Below are 18,464 nucleotides of genomic sequence, written 5' to 3' on the forward strand. Positions count from 1 at the left end.
TAGCCATGTTGAGAGGATAGAATTTAGAGCAGAGAAGGGAGGACACATTTATCTCATTCCCTGATTACATTTTTCGCCATTTCAAATCACTGTCCAAGTGGCATTACGCAAATGTGCGTCTGAAGACATTTTAAATCCCACTGAAGGGGGACACTGTTTCTCTTGCCATATATCTTCCCTCCTCAGTTTTTTTTGTTCTCAAAATTAGCACTGGGGCATTATTAAATGATCTAAAATGTAACATATACAGCAAATACACATCATGCATTTAAAGCACATTCAATGCACATTTAAAGCACATGACTTCCCCCAAAGAATCCTGGGAACTATAGTTTGTTAAGGGTGCTGGGTGAGGGGGAAACTATAGCTTCCAGGATTCTTGAGGTCAAGCCACGTGCTTTAAATGTGTGTTGAATTTGCTTTAAATGTACGGTATGAATCACACAATAGTTTACTCTTTATATTCTGGCATGCCCAGATAACCGGGTCTATCAAAACAACAACAGTTATTGTTTTGTTAAAGGGATTGTCCATTCTTTCAGAAAATCTCCACTACGAAGAATTCTTAAGAACAAATGTCAGGGCTCAGAGCTCTATAGTAGCCCTCATTTATCAAAAATAATCCCGGGTAGATAGCACTTGTCAACATCAGTGGGGGGCAGAAGTCCAACATATCCAGAATTGTCACCAGAGTACCAAGACAGCACCACATGTGGCTTTCTAGCCTGTGAGAAAACTCTTTCAGTTCTTTTGCATTAGGCGATTATTCCTTGCTGTCTGTCAGGAGCTGCCAGGAATAGCGCTGGGAACCTTCATTTCTGTGTGTAGCTGCCATGTGTGGTGTGCTGTCCAAACTGCATCTCAGAACATCTTCCTGGCAGTGAAGTGTTCTCGGGCCTTGGACTGATCCCATTGGACCAGGCTGGCTTTTGGGTTCTCCTGGACAGAAAAGGCTACAAAGCCTTCCAATTTGGTATGGCACCTTCCTGACCAAGATCTTCATGGCTCTGGTGTGTTTCTTTGCCTTCTTCAACTCTGACTCCTGCCATGGCCCCTCTGCTCTAACTCCTCAGGCGCAGCTGGCCCACTCTAACAGCTATACTTGACTCTGTTGCGACACTGTGATTCCATAGTGTCCACTCTGTGGTCTAGAGCAGTATGTGTCCTGCACAGTCTCTTCCACTTCCTTATCTTTACTCCTAATCCTCGCAATCTTTCTTTGACAATGATGTGATGGAACATGGACACTGGCTTAAATCAGTCTGGTTTACCAAGAAGTTCTTAGTCATTCTGCACTGGCTACCTAACCATTAGATTGCTACGGACAGGAGGAACCCATAGCGCTGGGGGGAAAGGTCATGGCTTATGGATGTGAAAGGCAGAGCATGGTACAAATAATTAAAACTCCTATCTGTAGCAATAGTGCATTTAACTATTCCAATCCGGCCCAGTTACTTTAATCTTATTTGCAGAGCTATTTCTATTACCTTGTTTAGAAAGAAATGTTACATTTGGCTTCAAGGACTGCCCCCCATCCCCACCACAATAGTTTGCAAGAACCTCTAGGCACACTTGCCTAATTGAATTGCCTAATAAAATCCATGTCTTTCTTTAATGTAATGTACACAAGCTTTAAAAGTTGCCTTCTGTTTTCCAGGAAAAAGACAAGCATATTTAGCTCACGGGAATGCATTCAACCCACTTTCCTTGTTTACTTTCCTGGCTAAAGGGTGAAAACCTGTCATGTATTTTGAAATTCCCAACATGTACGTATTTAACCAATTATTTGGGAATTGCCACAAAAGCCTTACTAGGGAATGCTTCAACACAGCTTATCATGTGCTACACCATTCCCTACTAGAAGGACAGGTGAGCTTGAAAGGGTGTATCATATTTTCTCCCAACCTTCTCGGTTCCCTATAGCCTTTCTGGAGAGCTCAGTTCCTCTCATCCACATGTGTGTGCGCGTTGCCTCTGATAGGCGATATAGGCTTGCTTGAGCACACACTCACAGACACACACACACATCCCTTTCCTATCTAGGTTTTAGGTTTCATGCAGTCTTATACATTCAGTACAGTTTTCAGTGTAACCCCCTCCCCCCATAAAGGCATATCCTGTTGTGATCCTGGGCACAATCAGGCTATTTAAATCCTATTGGTTTAAGAGGAATTTAAGCAGCCTAATTTATGCATAGGATTGCACCCAGAGACTCCTGTGTCATCTGAGATCAACAGCTCACATCAAGTACAAGAGTTCACATCAAGACCTAGTTCATTAGACACCTTTGTTAAAACTGCTTAACTTGATAACAAAATTCTACAAGGTTACAAATGAGGTATAGTCTCTACACAAATGACATGAATAGGTGGCAGATTTCAGAACTATTTTTGCTAGAGTAAACTGCACAGACATTTGGTGTGGAAGTGTTTTAGCTTAAAGACCATTTGCAACTCATGATTGAAAAACAAATTTCAGCAAGAACTACACATCCAGAAAATAGTCTTAATTGTTCATTATATGAAACTGAGTATATATTAAATACACACCTTCAGCTATGGGTTGTAGAGAAATTACTAGTTTTCTATCAGACTTTTTTTTAACCTATATGGTAAATTCTAGACAGAATGACACTGGCTGTCTTACCCACCTCTATTATTTGTAATCTAGGCCATAAACCACATTTCTGATAGTACGTGGCTGGATGGTTTTGTGTCGAAAAGTCATGTTACATTTCTTGTGTCATCAACTTATACCAAGGATGTTCATATCCAAACAGTTTCCCCAAAAGCTGACATTTGTGAAAAATTGTTTAAAGCCCCCCTATTCAAACATTCAAGATTACATACACACAAATCACAGCTGGCATCACAACACTTTGCTATGATAAGAAAAAGTTGCTAAATTTTGGTGAGTTCCTCCCTTCCTAATACATTCCTCTACTACTAGATGACATTCACATAATAAAGTTATAAATTTATTCAGCAATCCACTGGTGCCATACAAAACACAGGAAAACTAAAAGATTTTTGTTCAGTAACTCACCCCCCTTTGAAAGTAATCACTACCAGAGACATTTGCAGAGTGAAATCATAATCTGTTTGCTAAAAACACTGCTTACAAACACAGACATATATAGATTGTGTAAAAAATGTGCATCACAAAACTAATCCAATTTCAAGAATATGCCTTTGTGAGCTTCCATGCTTTTCAGTCTTGACGCTTGAGAGTAAATTTAAAGAGAGCATTTAATTTGCTACAGCAGCTATACATTCTATGATTAAATTTGATTAATTAATAACGTTTCATGAAGTACAACAACATGCCTTATAACAGTTTCTTGCCACTTAAACTTTAAATTTATAGTGCTGTGAAATACTCAGGTTAGGTTAAATGCTCTATTACATCGTTCATATATTTTCATAGTGTCAAATTAAGACAGTAATCTTACCACCATTTGTTTTCAATGCTTACACACTTCAGTCTACAATCTAGCTATACCAGAGTGCTTTGATTTAGATTGACTGGCACCCAACACTTTTTGAAAAACAAATCACAGTAGTTTTAGAGGAGTTTATGTACAAGTAAACATGCTTAGGAACATAGCCTTGGGTGAGCCTCTTCTCCCCAGTGACTGGAACCTCAACTCTGTAAGAATTTATTTTAAGCCCTGCTGATTTCAGTGGAACTTGCTTCCAAGTGAATGTATTTAGGATCACAACCTGTAAGTCCAAATCAGCTTAGAAACAACTACTCCACCTTAACCAAGCTGTGAACCCTACAAATAAGCTAATGTGAAATGAAAATACAGGGGAGGGGACAGAGAGAGAGAAAGAGAGAAATAACAAATGAAATAATTAAATGAGTGTTATCCATTTTAATAGTATTATTTCTACTCCTAAAAATACATACCATCAATTAAAAATTAAACACATATGTATTAATTTTAGAGAGCACCTCTACCACAGGCAGTGAAATGTAATGTTTGCGTTTAAGGCTGATTCATCAGGGCCATACTATGCAGTACTAAGAGACATCCATTGGGTTTTCTCAAGTTTGTTATAATAAAAGGAAAGAAAATACTAGACAAGGGTTTCAGTGCTTCCAAACTGTAGTTCAAAATTATCAGTTAACTTTCCATAGATGTAAATACAAAATACAACTCAATATTACATTCTAAAAGATAGCTGAAGGCTCCTGGGAGGCAGAAAGTTTAAAAGCAGTGCATATTTTTGATAAATTATAATGTGAGTCAAATAGCAGCAATCTTGAAATGATTTATTCAATAGCAATCCCAATGATATCAACATGTTTCTGAAATAAACTAGTTAGAGCATTTGCTTTGCCTTTATGTTGTATTTTGCTATATATGTACAGTAAAAAAATCACTGTCATTTATGGACAGTTTCTGAATGATCAAACATAACATGGGAGGAAAGGTCATGTAACCAGGTAATACAGCTTTATATTCATAAAACTTTAAAGTTCTATAGTCATTGCACAGCTCTCAATGCATTATAACAACATTAAGTTGCTATTTTTGAATAATCACAGCACAAAAATACATTCTTTAAAAAAAATGATTTTCCCAGGCTTCCAATGACTAAGCAACCAAGCTATAGTAGCCCTTATGCAATAAATAACCAATTGAAAATGAAGTGTGCCTTGCCATGCAGCAGCAATCAGCTTTTATCTCTGTCCAATCAAGTTGACATCTGAACTGCCTAATCCTCCTTTTGTAAGGCATATAAGACTTTGTTGTCACTGTTGGTTTTGTGAATTGTCTCTATAAGCTGCTCTGATTTCCTAAAGATGACAGATCCCAGTGAACAGCAAGCTCTACTGCACTGCAGTTGAAGGGACAGATGAGATTATGTACAGGAGTGAAGATACTAGGATTTAATCACCTGTCCACATATAAGATATTGACCACCAGCTCTCAGAAGATTAACTTAATGCTGTTCAGAGCAGCAAACCAAGTACTATATTCAAAAAGTAAAGAAACATGCTTGAATATCTACAGATTTCACTTACAACTTCTGAGTCTGTGTCAACTAGTTCTAAACTATGCAGGCTGTACTTTACAGATATAAATGCTGCGGACCTCATATCATTAGCCATTTAAAGCCACAGCTCGCTAGTTAGTTGGTATTTCATAAAGATATACACCTTTTCTAAATTTCACTTTATCATCTAACTTGCCAGGTAGCCAGGAATGTACATTTACATAAAACTCAAATTTAAAGGGTGAAAGAACCCGCATCACACAAATACTTGGGAAAATAAGCCATGATGTGTAGAAATGATGAAGATACTATTTTTATTTCCATGAATAGAACTTTGTGAACCTCATACAGAAATAATCAGAGAGTTTAAAACCACTCAGATCCATGTTATTATAATTTTTGGTTAAACGACATAGCTAAGAAGTTGGTCTATGTCCAACAGGTTATACTCTGAAAGTTATTAAAGTGATCATTATTTCTGGCATCCACCATGAAATCATGACTTGCTGAAAACGCTAAAAAAGGTAGTTCTCTTGTGAAGGAGGTCTGGGAGGGAGAAAGGATGCCCTTGAATGGTTTGTCAAACTTCTGAAAAATAGCCTTGTTAGAAATAGGACATTTTAACAGTAAAGTAATTTTGAACCAATTCTTCAAACAAGACACTTCAGAAGCAAGTCCCACAGAGTTCAGTGGAACTTACTACCAAGTAGATGTGTTTTGGAGTGCGGTATTACTTATTTTTCTTCACATAAATAAAGGGAACATATAGAAATTAAGCCAGACTTCAATTCAGAAATTTAAAGTTGTACTACTGGAAATAGGATGGGAGTTTATTTCTGTCCTCCCAAGAGTTACTTAATATATTTTTAAATTATAGGACATAAATAGTTTTAATTCTCTCAATATATATTTAGGTATATACACGTATATACTTGAAGCATATAAAGACAGAGTCCTGCTTATATGATATTTTTTTGAAAAGTTGGTGATTTGCCATATTATCAGAAGAAATTATCAACAAGGAAGTGAGTTATTTGCCTGCAACTTACTCCCAAGCAAACATCTTTACCATCCAGATACTACACTTTCATTATTATACACGTGAAGTATTCTACAATGGGCATCCAGACACGTAACTTTAAATTACATAATCTGCAATATATTTGTAATGCAAACCCAGGTACACATTTTTGACATGGCCTCTATATATGTGCAATGTTTATAATTTAGCACACTTTTGAGAAAAGCTGGGTTCATATGTTCCAATTATTTGCGGTTATCAGCAAGGCTAAACTGGCAATCTAACAATTTATATCGTGTGGAAACTGTTAGAGACACTTTTCTCCTTATGAGCTTCATCTCACTCATTCATGTGAGTTGTCCATTGTCAGCCAAATAGTTTTGCAAAACCTCTCATATAAAGGTTTGTAGGGTCAAGTCACAGAACTGTTCTTCTGAAACTAGCATAACAAGTAAGAGCAATTCATATATGTATGATTTAAAACAAAATTACGTATCCTATGTGCTCTGCAAGAATACAGGCAAAACATTCCAAATCTTGAAGGTTTTAGCCAGTGAAATATATTCCAGTGCTCCCAGTGTAAAAAGAATAATGATATTAAGAATAGATACAACAGCCATCAAACAACAGGGGGAAACATATTAGGGTTTCAAAAGATGCACATCCTGTTGACTACATTAAGTTTGGTATTATGATAAATGAATCTTGGAACCTTATTTAGAACAGAATTGATCTTGTTAAGTAGTGTCCTGAAATTACTCTGTTAAAAAGAGGTTACAGGTGTTTACACCCCAGTGCCCTGCCTCTGCTATGCCTTAGTGTTTAGCATCATTATATTACATATAAATATGTATACTCTACAAGCAGAACACCACTGCTAAGTGCCACTAGGGGAAAAAAACCAGACCACATATTTGTCTAATGTAATTGGCCAACTGGACACTTTTATATCATCTATTAAAGCAAATGTAAGGTACTGATATATATTTTAAGACAATGGCCTTTATGTTTCATTTTATATATGCTAATAAAAAGCATTTAATCTCATACCAGGAATCTATAGACCACCACTGAAATACTGGCAGAATGCCTTTCTTTTGCTTAATTATCTTAAACAGTTGCAGGTATAAGGTATGTACCATAAGTATTTAATTTTAGAAGACCTATCTGGGTTAGTCTAAAGATAAGATAGATTTGCCAGTGACATACATATTAAAACACAAAGTTCTATCATTCAGACAAACAGCATTATTAAACTAACATTATTCTCATACAATTTCTCAAGTTTATTGAGGTATTCCTATATAGGAAATATAACTCTTTTGAAATAATGAAACAATATCTTCTATAGACTTCCCTTCCTCATCCAGACCAAACTAAAACCTAGTAAAATTTTGATAAAATACTAAAGTTGGACAGCTTGCCAGGAAGTGATCTAGCCTCACTCAATTGACACTTAAAGTTGGAAAGGTTGCAAAAAAGGAGAATTTCTCATGCAAATCTCCCCAATTCCCCATCTCAAAGCAAAGTGCATAAATTAAAAGATGAGCTGGGAAGGATGCTGTGCGGAAAACCAAATGATTAAAACAACAGTGACGTGCTGCACACAACGAAGTTTAAAAGGGCATTTGCTCTTATGCCAGCTTATTTCTTCACTGTACTGTACTGTTTGATAACTCACAGGGCAAATACTCCAAGGTCATAAGCATTTGGTGAAATGCTAAAAGACAAACAAACCCGAGCGCACTTCACAATATCAAAACAAACCAATGACGTGAACTAACTTCATGAAACTTTAAACACACATGCAACTGATGGAGGGGAGGATGGTTTGGAGAGAGAGACAACAAACCCTCAGCAACTTAACTCTGTTGATTTGAATGCAAAGTTAGTTGAAAGCCACTGATTACACGAGGGCTGTATGTGGATGCCACACACACGTTCCCAGTACATGTTACCCTACTGCCACATACACTGCAATGCCCACATGGAGGCCATTAGGCATCACAGGGCTGAGAGAGATACCGTCTATTTTACTTCTAGATTGAATCACACGTGTACTTACATTGCAAAGGTTTGGATGATCAGGCTAGTCCTTGAGATATTTCCCCTTCTTGGGAACAAGAAAGAGAGACAGACACTGAGGGGGGGAGAAGAAAAAAGAAAAAGAATAATAATAATAAAAAAGCCTTTAGTTCTTCCAGCCTTGTAAGATGTTCACCACCTGGTTCAACATGCAGCCTCCTTCAACCCCACATACGCGCGCACACGCTCACACACGCACACAACCTTGAAAATCAATCCAATGAGCAGCCAGAAGCTGTCTGGTGATGATGGTGGTGGCGGCGGTGTGTGTGTGTATCTAAGCGTGCAGGAGGCGAAAGTGCCCGTGCTGCCGGCCGGATTAAAAGTAAGCGGACTCGTCCTGAGGGCGTCCAGGAAGGAAGTGACAGGAGGCGAATGGGAAAAGAACAGCTCACAGGCTTTGTAACATCGCGGATCGGGATGGGGGGGGGGAGAGAGGCTGGGAAAGGAGGATTCAAAACTACACGCCCGGCGAAGCTTCTCTTCCTTCTGCCCTCCCTCCCACCTACCTCCTCTCTTCTTCCTCCTCCTCCTCTCTCTCTTCCCCCCCCCAATCCCAAACGAATGGCTCTCTCCAGCCGTGCTGGGGAAATAATCAGTTTCACTCTTGAAAAAAAAGGGGGCGGGATCACCTCCCGAAAGCGTTTTAATAAAGCAAACAAGAGAGCGAGCAAGAGACGAGACCAGCTAGAATAGGAGGGGAGGCCGAGGCGACGGCAAAGCTCTCTGCGTTCCCCTGCCCCTCTCTAGTCTCCACGAGATTGATAAATTACTCCACTCCCCTGCTTTAATTATGTATATGGTATGCAGAATAAATCACCCAACATCAGGCACCTCAATCAAGCACTTTTTAAATGATAATTGCATCTTGGCTGAATCAATCTTGCCATGCCTGACATTTTGCTAATTTTAGTAGGTTTTTTTTACAGCGGGGGTGGGGAGGAGGACGCGCGCGTGGTGGAGGTGGGGTGGCGTTGGTTAGTGGGAGCCGGAGGAACGGAATATGCCACGGGGCAGCCCTGGTGACAATCCTTTATTATGACACCCAAGCAAAGCAAATCGCGCGGCAGCAAGACAGAGAACGCACGTTGCGCCGCTTCCTTCCTCTCTCTCTCTCTCTCCCCCCCCTCCGCCAGCTCTTTCGCTCCTTCCCCCCCCCCGAAGGTGATGGGGGGGGGAGAGGACGCGCGAGATATTGCTGGAACCGTCCGGGCTGAAGTCTTCTTGGCCAGAGACGGCCAGCAGCCCCTGAGACATGCATGGATCGGGCGTTAAAAGCCAGGAAGGGTGCTTAGGGGTCCTCCAGCGGCAACACTTGCAAAAGTACTGGAGGCTCTTTGGATGGCGGGGATGGACTGAGCGGGAGGGAGCGAAGAAATGCTGTTGAAATGCTTATAAACGGTGGCATCTTCGTCTGCCTAAGAACGCGATGGTTTGCCGCCTTTGCCCACTGATTAGCCGCGAGGTCAACAGACCGAGGAGGAGGATTAAAACAGTGAATCAATCTGTAGATAAAGGTAGCGGGGCGTCCGGATGGGCTCCGATCCAAGCACTCCGGCTCAACAGGATTACGGATCGGAGGGGCTGCGAGGCTCTCGGAGACGATTCAGAAGCGGAGGCAGCAAAGCTTGCAGTTGCAAGGAAAAGTCCGCTGGCGGCGGCAAGACGTTTACGGCGCCGCGCTCGCGCCGCGCTACCCAGCCAGCCTAACTTTCGAATCTGCTTAGGAAACATTTCCCCCTACCCGAAGCCTCAGCTGGGATGTTTTGTGGGAGGCAGGCGGGTGTGTTTTTCTCGCGGCCCCTGACATTTCCTCTAACCACCCCCATCCCTCCATCTCTTGTGCACCTTCCTTGGACCCTGTAAAGTAAGCCACCCCTACTTCCCAAACTCATTTAGCTTCCATCTCCGAGCACGAGCGACTTCACTTACCCGGGGCTGCTCCAAACGGTGCAGGAAACAGGCGCGCGGGCTCCAGGGGAACCACTCGGGATGCGAAAGTTTGGGGAAATGCAGATAAAACTCCCGAAGCCCGGCGAGGAGGGCGGCTGGCGTAGATAAAATAACCGTTCCCTTCCTTCCCTCGGGTCTAAGAAAACCATACCCTTTAGACGCGGTCGCCCGCCTGCTTGCCCGTGCCCCGGATAAACAGATACTCACTTTGCCTTCACAAACTCTGCTCTGTGCTAGGTCACCACATCAGCTATGGTATAGCACCGCCCGGGAATAACCCTAAAACAAAATTGCCCTTTTGCCTTGAGCCCGCAAAGCTGCGAAGAAACGCTCCCTGCGTGCGCTGGGCCCTAAAGTGACCATTCTTGGAAAGGGACAGGCAACGACCGCGTTCCTGACCTTCACACTTGTTTATCTGCGACGCTGATCACTTGAAAAACTTCATGATTTCCTGTTTAGCATTTCTTGATTAGTCGTAGTTTGGCATTTACCTTCTGATCTGTACACTGTTGGTGGAGAAACGGAATACAAGAAAGGTGTCTATTATGTTTAATACCAAAGAAAATATGAATTTTACAGAGGTGATAAATTAAGATGGGGGTATTACAGGTATAAATATTTTTGCTTTAACGTTGGCACCATTTAGCAATCTGGTTAGTCCCAGAGACAAACTAGATTAAATCCAAATTGAACAGTAGGACAATACTTTTATTAGAACCAATGTGTGTGTGTACTTTGTAAGATACCCAGGATCATCTTTTCCCCCCTATTTCCTGCCTGAAGAAGAGTCCTGGGGCACTTCAAAGCTTGCTCCCTACTTAGACATTTTAGTTTCTCCTGGTAAATGTTACCTTTAGATTCCCCCCCTCTCTCTAATGGACCAATGCAGCTACTTGGAATTTTTAAAAATGGAAGCAAATAAAGTATATATTCAAATATTCCTGCTGACAAAAAAAATTGTGTGGGCTTTAGAATTCTATGGCTTTCTTCACAACAGAAGAATAATGAAAGGGTAGCTAATTCTTTATAGGGAATAAGGGAGTGATCTTATGTTCCTAATGAGGGTGTCTGAGAAGCTGTCCATGGTGCAGATCTCCCACTCTGCAGGCAAAGGTTTTCCCAGTGCAGCACCAGCAAGTTCTGCTGCTGTCACTCTACCACTGGCAGTGCTCTGACATACGTAAGTCAGAAAAAAGTGTGTTCCAAGAGTGTTTGGGGGGCAGATCGGGTAAAGTCTTGGATCAACTGGACCCAAAGCCCCCACATTCACCTGACACACACCTAGGAAGAGTGAATTAGAGTTACTGGGAGCCAAAAAATTAAAGGCTGAACGGGGGTGGAAAATCTATTCCCTTCACCTCCCACCCTGCCCATGCGAGCCAGCAGAATTTAGGAAGTGGCAGTTTCTCTGCCACAGAATCCTGCACCATCATCCAGGATAGCTCGACTCACTTACCAATATAAATTGCTGATACTTGAGTGCTTGTTTCTAGGTGTTAGATTTATACCACTAGGGAGGACTGACACTTCCAGCATTTTCTCTGCTATCTTGATCGTTCCTTACATTATTGGTATTTTTCTATGATGGAGTGTATATTGCTTAGTCTAAGATACGTACCACTCCATAGCCACCTGTGATACATATTACATGATTCAAAGGTTCCCAGCGTACATATGGAGATATTTTAAGTCCTCTGGACTAGACAATATCACTTTCAGTGTTCCATACAGCACCTGGCACACAGATGACACTATAGATGGTAGCATAAGGAAGAAATAGACTAAGGGATCTATAGCTAAACTGGAGGTGAGCAGAAGGTGCCTATGAAACACAGTGCTTTGTTTGAGACAGACTCTGATTTCAGCCATTTTTCTACAATTGCTATAATTCCCATCGTGAGCTGCCCTTTGTGCTAAAGGGAAACTTTATTCAGGTACTGTGAAATGATGGTGGTGGGAGATTTAACTCTAGTTTCTCACATCCACATCCAACACTATGGCCACAGCACTACACAGCATCTGTGATGGAACTGAAGAATGGGTCATGACTCAAGTAGCTACCCGTTTGGAAGCACCACAAAAGAAAAGAGTTGTTTCCACATATTCAGCAGATGCGAATGCAGATACATAGTAGTTTATAAATTCAAAGGTTTTTTTTAGTGGCCTGAGAAGGACCTGCTAACTTCCAGAGTTGAGGGTATAGAGATAAGAAAATCATGAATAACTCATCTCATTGTGTGTGACAGAACTTCCAGGTTCCCACTGAACTCCAAAGATAAGTCTTGTATATCCTACTGGCAACCATCATAGCATGCAGCAGAAGCTAAGGGTGTAAATTAAGAGCAAACTAAGATTGTTTTATACATTCACTGAACAATGTGTCATTGGAAAAACATGATAATCTAGTATTTCCACAAGCACACACATCTCTGCCATGGATACAAGAGACATGCCAATAACTGGCTGATGAGTAATTTTACTACAGTTCAATATTTTGGGTTTGGTTAGGAACTGGTTATGAAACAATGGAGAAACCCACTGAACAGTCTCCTTAGCACTACACTGAATACAACCCTGACAAACAAAATGTGCACACTGAATGTGATAATGGGATAATATTTTAGCTTTGTATTGTAACTGTGTGTGAACAGATCATTACCCCAAACAGATCACATGTTGCATTGCACTATGAAGTTTGGTATACCTTAATTCATCTGTGGCTTCAAGCTTAAGTGGATAACTTTCCTTGCAGACCAAATTCTAGAGGAATTGTACAACACATCACATAGCTGCTATGCAGTCAGAGTTAGACATTTCAATGTCCTGACACACCCATACATGCAAGCACATCATTCAGTGAATTACTGCTGAATGTGGTGAGCTGCCTCATTTGAAAAGCATTGTGTTTGATGTGATGTGAGATGGTATTTGATCTGTGATGGCTGTTTCACACATGGAAGTAACTACCTGAGCTGGCAGCCATCAACATACATGTAGGAACTTATCCTAACTCCCATTGATTTTAATGGGATACTTAATCTCTCCTTTTTAAATAATAGGGTTTAAAAGTGCTTAAAGCTTGCTGGAATGTGCCCATCATTTTTCTCACCTTTAAGGCTTAGGTTGTCCCCTTGGCTCCGGACAACAGGCATTAGGGTGGATTATTTAACTTTTTGTAGGACATACCTTGTATTGCAAAAACATAGAGACTCCCTTTAGAGATACCTAATAGCTCAAACATCACAGAAGAGGAAGTAAACATACAATGCAGTCTAACCTCACAGCCCTAGAGGTTCATCTAAATTTGAAGTCCTATTTATTTATTTATTTATTATTTGATCGATATCATGCCCTTCCTCTCAGCAGGAGCTCAGGGCAGCATGTACCTGTTTTGTGAATAAAGTGTCCTGTTTACTTTTTGGCGTGAAGAGAGAGAGAGAGAAAGAGAGGTAGAAATGGGTAAGTGGAAAAGTAATTCCGGCTTTGTAAAATGTCAGTTTTGCTCATAACTCTCAACGAATCTAGCAAATGTGCATTCACAAACAGCCTAAGTTTCACACACAAGCTTAGCAGGCAGCTTTTCTTTCTCCAATACATGTAGAGCAACACATTCTTTAGCAGGAGGCAGCAGCATCACCCATTTTGTTAATAAGATCCCTGGCCACAAGGTATTGTGATGAACAAACTAGTAAAGTACCAGTCAGCATTTTGGTCTATGGGATTCAGTATGCTTTCTTGAGGGAGGGGAAATAGGGATGGGGGGAATTTGATTCAGTTCACGTTTAAAGGCAAACTACCTAATTCACACTTGCCGAAAGACACAAACACAGCCATAATTCAAAATTCACATTTCTCCAAATTTTGCAGTGCAGCTCTCCAGCCAAGCAGTGTGTACAAAAATGCATATACTTGGGTAAAGGTGCAAAAAATGCACATATTAGTGAAATTAACATACAAAAATACATTATATTAGAGGAAATGACTTTGCCAAAATGTGGATAAGATATTCATACTAAAACGCTGATGAATTTTCATGAGGAATTAAAAAAACCCTTAAGACTGGAAAATTCACTGAGAGACAGGACTTTCCTTCCTTCAATTTCATAGGCCCGTCTGTTTCTTCATGCTATGTTAATCTCTAAGACCAGCAAGACATGATTGGAGGCAGAGTTGGGCTTACCCCAAGAGACAACACTTGTCTTATATCACTTATAGCACAACCTGACCCTTTGCAGCCACCTACTCTCCAAGGAGGTAAGCCATGCACACAAAGAAACAGAGACCTATCAGCCTACCACAACCTGACTTCAGTTAGAGTTAATGAATGAATCTTGCTATAAACACCCAGAAACATATTGCCTCTCCTTTCTCTTAGCCATTTTAGGCTTCTAGCATGTGCAAGTCTCCTAGAGAGGATAGGATGATGCTCAGTATGATCCACATTGCTTCCAGTCAACCTGTTTATTGAGCAATCGTCCTGATGTTGCTTGCGGGGAGGTTATACAATGTTGGTTGTTTATTGAGCATTTGTTCTGATTTGTTTGCAGAGTGGTTATACATACTTTCCAGTGAATTTTCCTGTTACTTTCCTTACTGCAAAAAGTCCAGGGGGGGGGAGCAGGTTTGCTGGTATGCAATTGAATCTCACCCACAAAATACCAACACTCTAGAAGCTCAGGAACTGACTTTCATATGTATTTTGATGGTAGATGTAGGACTGAAAAAGCTATTTCCAAGCCCTTTCCGAGTGCTCATTTCTTTGCTCACAATAAATGGGTGATTAGTATTATACCTGAAGATTATTAACTATTTAGGGAGAGTAATACATACACAATTCCTTACCTAAGGTTACCCAGGAACTATATGTTCATGCAGCCAAAACTTTCAGATTATTCAAACCAAAGCTACGGATACTGAAAAATGCAGCAAATGTATGTAATAATATGCACAAGAGGAGGCAAAATCTATGCTAGGCAAAACACCATCTATCACCTTGGTGTGTTTCCAAACACACAATACAAAATCACTTGGGGGAGGGAGAAATGTGGGGGAAATCATATGAAAACAAGTAAAAAAAACCCCAAATTTAAGAATCTCTTGTGTTTTTTTGGGGGGGGGGAGGCTGAAGAAAAGTGTTGAAATGTCTCAAAAGCAACCTTCTCAGCTTGACAGGGCAAAGGTCAGCACTATTGGCTCAACAGCCTGAAATCAGAGAATGGCACCGCTGAAAGAAATATATACAGTGGCTTCATATGTCCTGTGCATCATCTACATATTTAGGTAATTAGGGCCTTGTTTTTAAATAGACATGACCTTATACTCAGGACTGATATTCAGTGTTTGTGCCAACATCATTTTTCAGTCAGAGCAAAAGATCCCCAAAGCAATGAATAAAACACCTCCCCCTTTAAAAAAAAAGTGTTTCAGTACTTCACAGACAAACACTACAGAAGTCAAATTGTTTCCTTCATTCTTGAAACTCAGTAGAGAACATTTTTAGGATACAAATAAAAATAACTCTTATAACACCTGTAGAATCTTCCTGTGTCATTTAGAATTCAATATAATTTACACTGAAACACCATAACCTCCAGACCATATTTTAAAAGCATGTGTTACAAACAGCCAATAATTGGCAGCAAATCCCCTTTGGATTTTATCCAGGAAGGTAAGATTAAGGGTTCCTGTTAGGCCTGCTGGCAACAGGAAACAGAAAATCTTGCACCATTTCCCAGCCCTCCATCTCAAACTTACATGTGAATTTTTAAAAAATGCACAACAGGTGGTGTAATTATTGGAGTAATCAACCATTCCATACCCTTCCCAAAGGCTGAGGTGCAGCCAAGTGTCTCTTTTCCTTACAAGTATGATTATTGCATGGTGAGCTCAGTTAACATCCCCTTCCAGAAATTATCCAAGTCCTTTTTTCAATATGGAGTGATAGTCAAATGTTTATTTCTTCAAAAGAAACGAGGCTGCCAATTTACATTGTAAAAGTGACATTTAAATTATAGAATGCCAGGGTTAGATTGAAAACCCCACCGTTTATACATCCTAACCCTGGGTGATTTGGTTTCCATTTTCCTTTGAGAGTGCAGCCCCATTGCATCCCATCTCTGCCCTTGCTCTTCTCTATCTTCTCTATCACAGCCCTGTCTTTAAGAAGTAGTTCACGAAAGCACTTATTCCTATATCTGTCTGCTTTTAAGCCTGGCCCATGCTGGGTACAGCTCTTGAAGTGAGCTTTAGAAAAAGAAAATATATATGTATATCGTTTTTTAACATGAACTGGGGCGGTTGCCACAGCAACCCACCCTGAGAGGAACCAAGGCTATACATTGATCTACCCCACAAGATTATTCAACAATACTGTATTTGTTCTCCAGTCATTCAGAATATTCTTTCAATCCATATTGCTTTTATAATTGCCCATAACATAACAATTCCCAAAATCTCATTATAATAGGATGTAGATTCCAGGAGGGTAATTTAAATATTTCATAATCCATAGGGGAGAATGAAAATATATATAATTTCTCATGAAATGAATTAATTGTAAAATATATTTTCAAAGGCAGTACTGAAGGGCGACATATGAATATTAAATGCAGTGCCATGCCATGGCTAAAACGATATAATGTACAATAAGTACTGATTAGAGAAAAGCTTTGTCACCAGTATACCTTTTACTACACACAACTGCAGAGTTTATCTTGAACCATAAATCAAAAAAAGAGTGCAATAAACAGAGCTTTTTGTAATATTGAATGATGGGGGGGGGGAAATAAAGTATGAAATACTCACCACATATACCCTCTGTATTTTGAAATTCATCCACCTTCAGTGCTTTACTTAATCTGTTCCATAGTAGTTACTTCACAGTTTACAACTTTTAGTCGGCACCTTGAATGTTTAAAAACACAACAGTAAGACATTATTAAAATGTAGATCTCTATTAGTGAAGCAAATAATATGAAAACCCTTGAAAATATCAGTTTCTGTAAAGCTTAAGGCAAACGGCTGATATCACTTAGAAACTATACATTTACGAGCAACTTTAATGAAAATCTAGCACTTTTAGGAAATTCCATTTAAATTCTATCTTGGAGATGCTGAATTATCACAGTAGCGAGCCACAACAAATCTAAAAATTAGACTGAAATAAATGTAAACAGCCATATTCTGAGATGTTTTATACTTCTTGTAATTATTATTATTTCTAGACCACCCTTTCTCTGAAGGTTGCAGGAAGGTATGCAACATCATATAAAAACATACCACAAAACAAAAATAATACAATAGCATAATATTAACATTACAATAAAGTAAACTAACAGTGGAGAACAGTCTTAGAAACATGTACCACCCTAGTATCTCAACTTCCTCCAATTTCCTGTGTAAATAAACATGTTTAAAAGGTGCTTGGAGTAGTATTGAGAAGAATAATCATAATGCCAGCAGGAGAGAGTTCCATACATTTTTTTACATACGTTTCATTTTTAGTACATTTATTAAATCAGAGGGATCAAGACATCAGTGCAATTGGCATAAATAATAGAAAGACCAAGAGTCATATCCACCTAAATTCACTCAGAAGAGACCCAATAAAATGAATCTTCCTAAGTTAGGCCACATTTGCACCAGACATTTAGATCAGTATTATACCACATTAAACAGTTGTGGTTTCTCCCAAAGAATCCTGAGAACTGGAGTTTGTGAAGGGTGCTGAGAGTTGTAAGAAGACTTCTATTTCCCTCCCAGAGCTACAATTCCCAGATTTAACAATCAATCCTTCTTCCCAGGGAACTCTGGGAATTGTAGATCTCTGAGAAGAACAGGGGTCTCTTAACAACTCCCAGCATCATGCACAAACTAGAGTTCCCAGGGTTCTTTGAGGGAAGCCATGACTATATAAAGTGGCATAATACTGCTTTAAATGTATGGTGCAAATGTGGGCCAAGTCATATCCATTACTTCATTAGGTCTGCTAGCGTATGACTAATACAGCCCCTGTAGAATATGTCCTTCCTCAACAATCCCCTCACCCATAGTACTTCTACTCTCATTCTAGCTGTGTGTTAAACTGCTAAACAGGGAGTACAGGACAGAAGATTTTCATGTGGACAATCCCTAGAGTCAGTCCATCACTACAGAGCCTCCCATCTTTGGTTGAGACAGCTCCCCACACACACATTTTTAACTTTGTAAAGACTAACTGTAATTCAAAGTAATTCCAGTTCCTACTAGTGGAGACACAGGGTTGCATTAAACTACGTCGTACTTAGAGTAGACTCATTGAAATTAATAAACCTAAAGCTGTGGGCACACTAGTTACTTCAAAAACAGCAAGATTGATTTTTCTGGCTGCCTTTTGAACCGACTTTGCTATCTGCTGCTGG

At 39.9% G+C, this 18,464-nt stretch overlaps 1 protein-coding gene across 14 annotated transcripts in view; it reads right to left on the reverse strand.

Annotated features, from left to right (window-relative positions):
- MEF2C (myocyte enhancer factor 2C) overlaps positions 1–18,464 on the reverse strand; it is a 219,266-nt gene that overhangs the window by 184,696 nt on the left and 16,106 nt on the right. For 9 of the 14 annotated variants that reach the window (XM_061622149.1, XM_061622165.1, XM_061622130.1 and 6 more), the window contains exon 2: positions 16,870–16,968. The gene's annotated coding sequence lies outside the window, so the exon portion shown is untranslated. Of the gene's footprint in view, positions 1–8,092; positions 8,168–8,316; positions 8,486–16,869; positions 16,969–18,464 lie in introns of those variants that run through there. The other 5 variants (XM_061622083.1, XM_061622065.1, XM_061622099.1 and 2 more) reach the window with 2 other exon arrangements.

The sequence above is a fragment of the Rhineura floridana genome, chromosome 1 (assembly GCF_030035675.1).
Source record: "Rhineura floridana isolate rRhiFlo1 chromosome 1, rRhiFlo1.hap2, whole genome shotgun sequence".
Taxonomy (NCBI): Eukaryota; Metazoa; Chordata; class Lepidosauria; order Squamata; family Rhineuridae; genus Rhineura; species Rhineura floridana.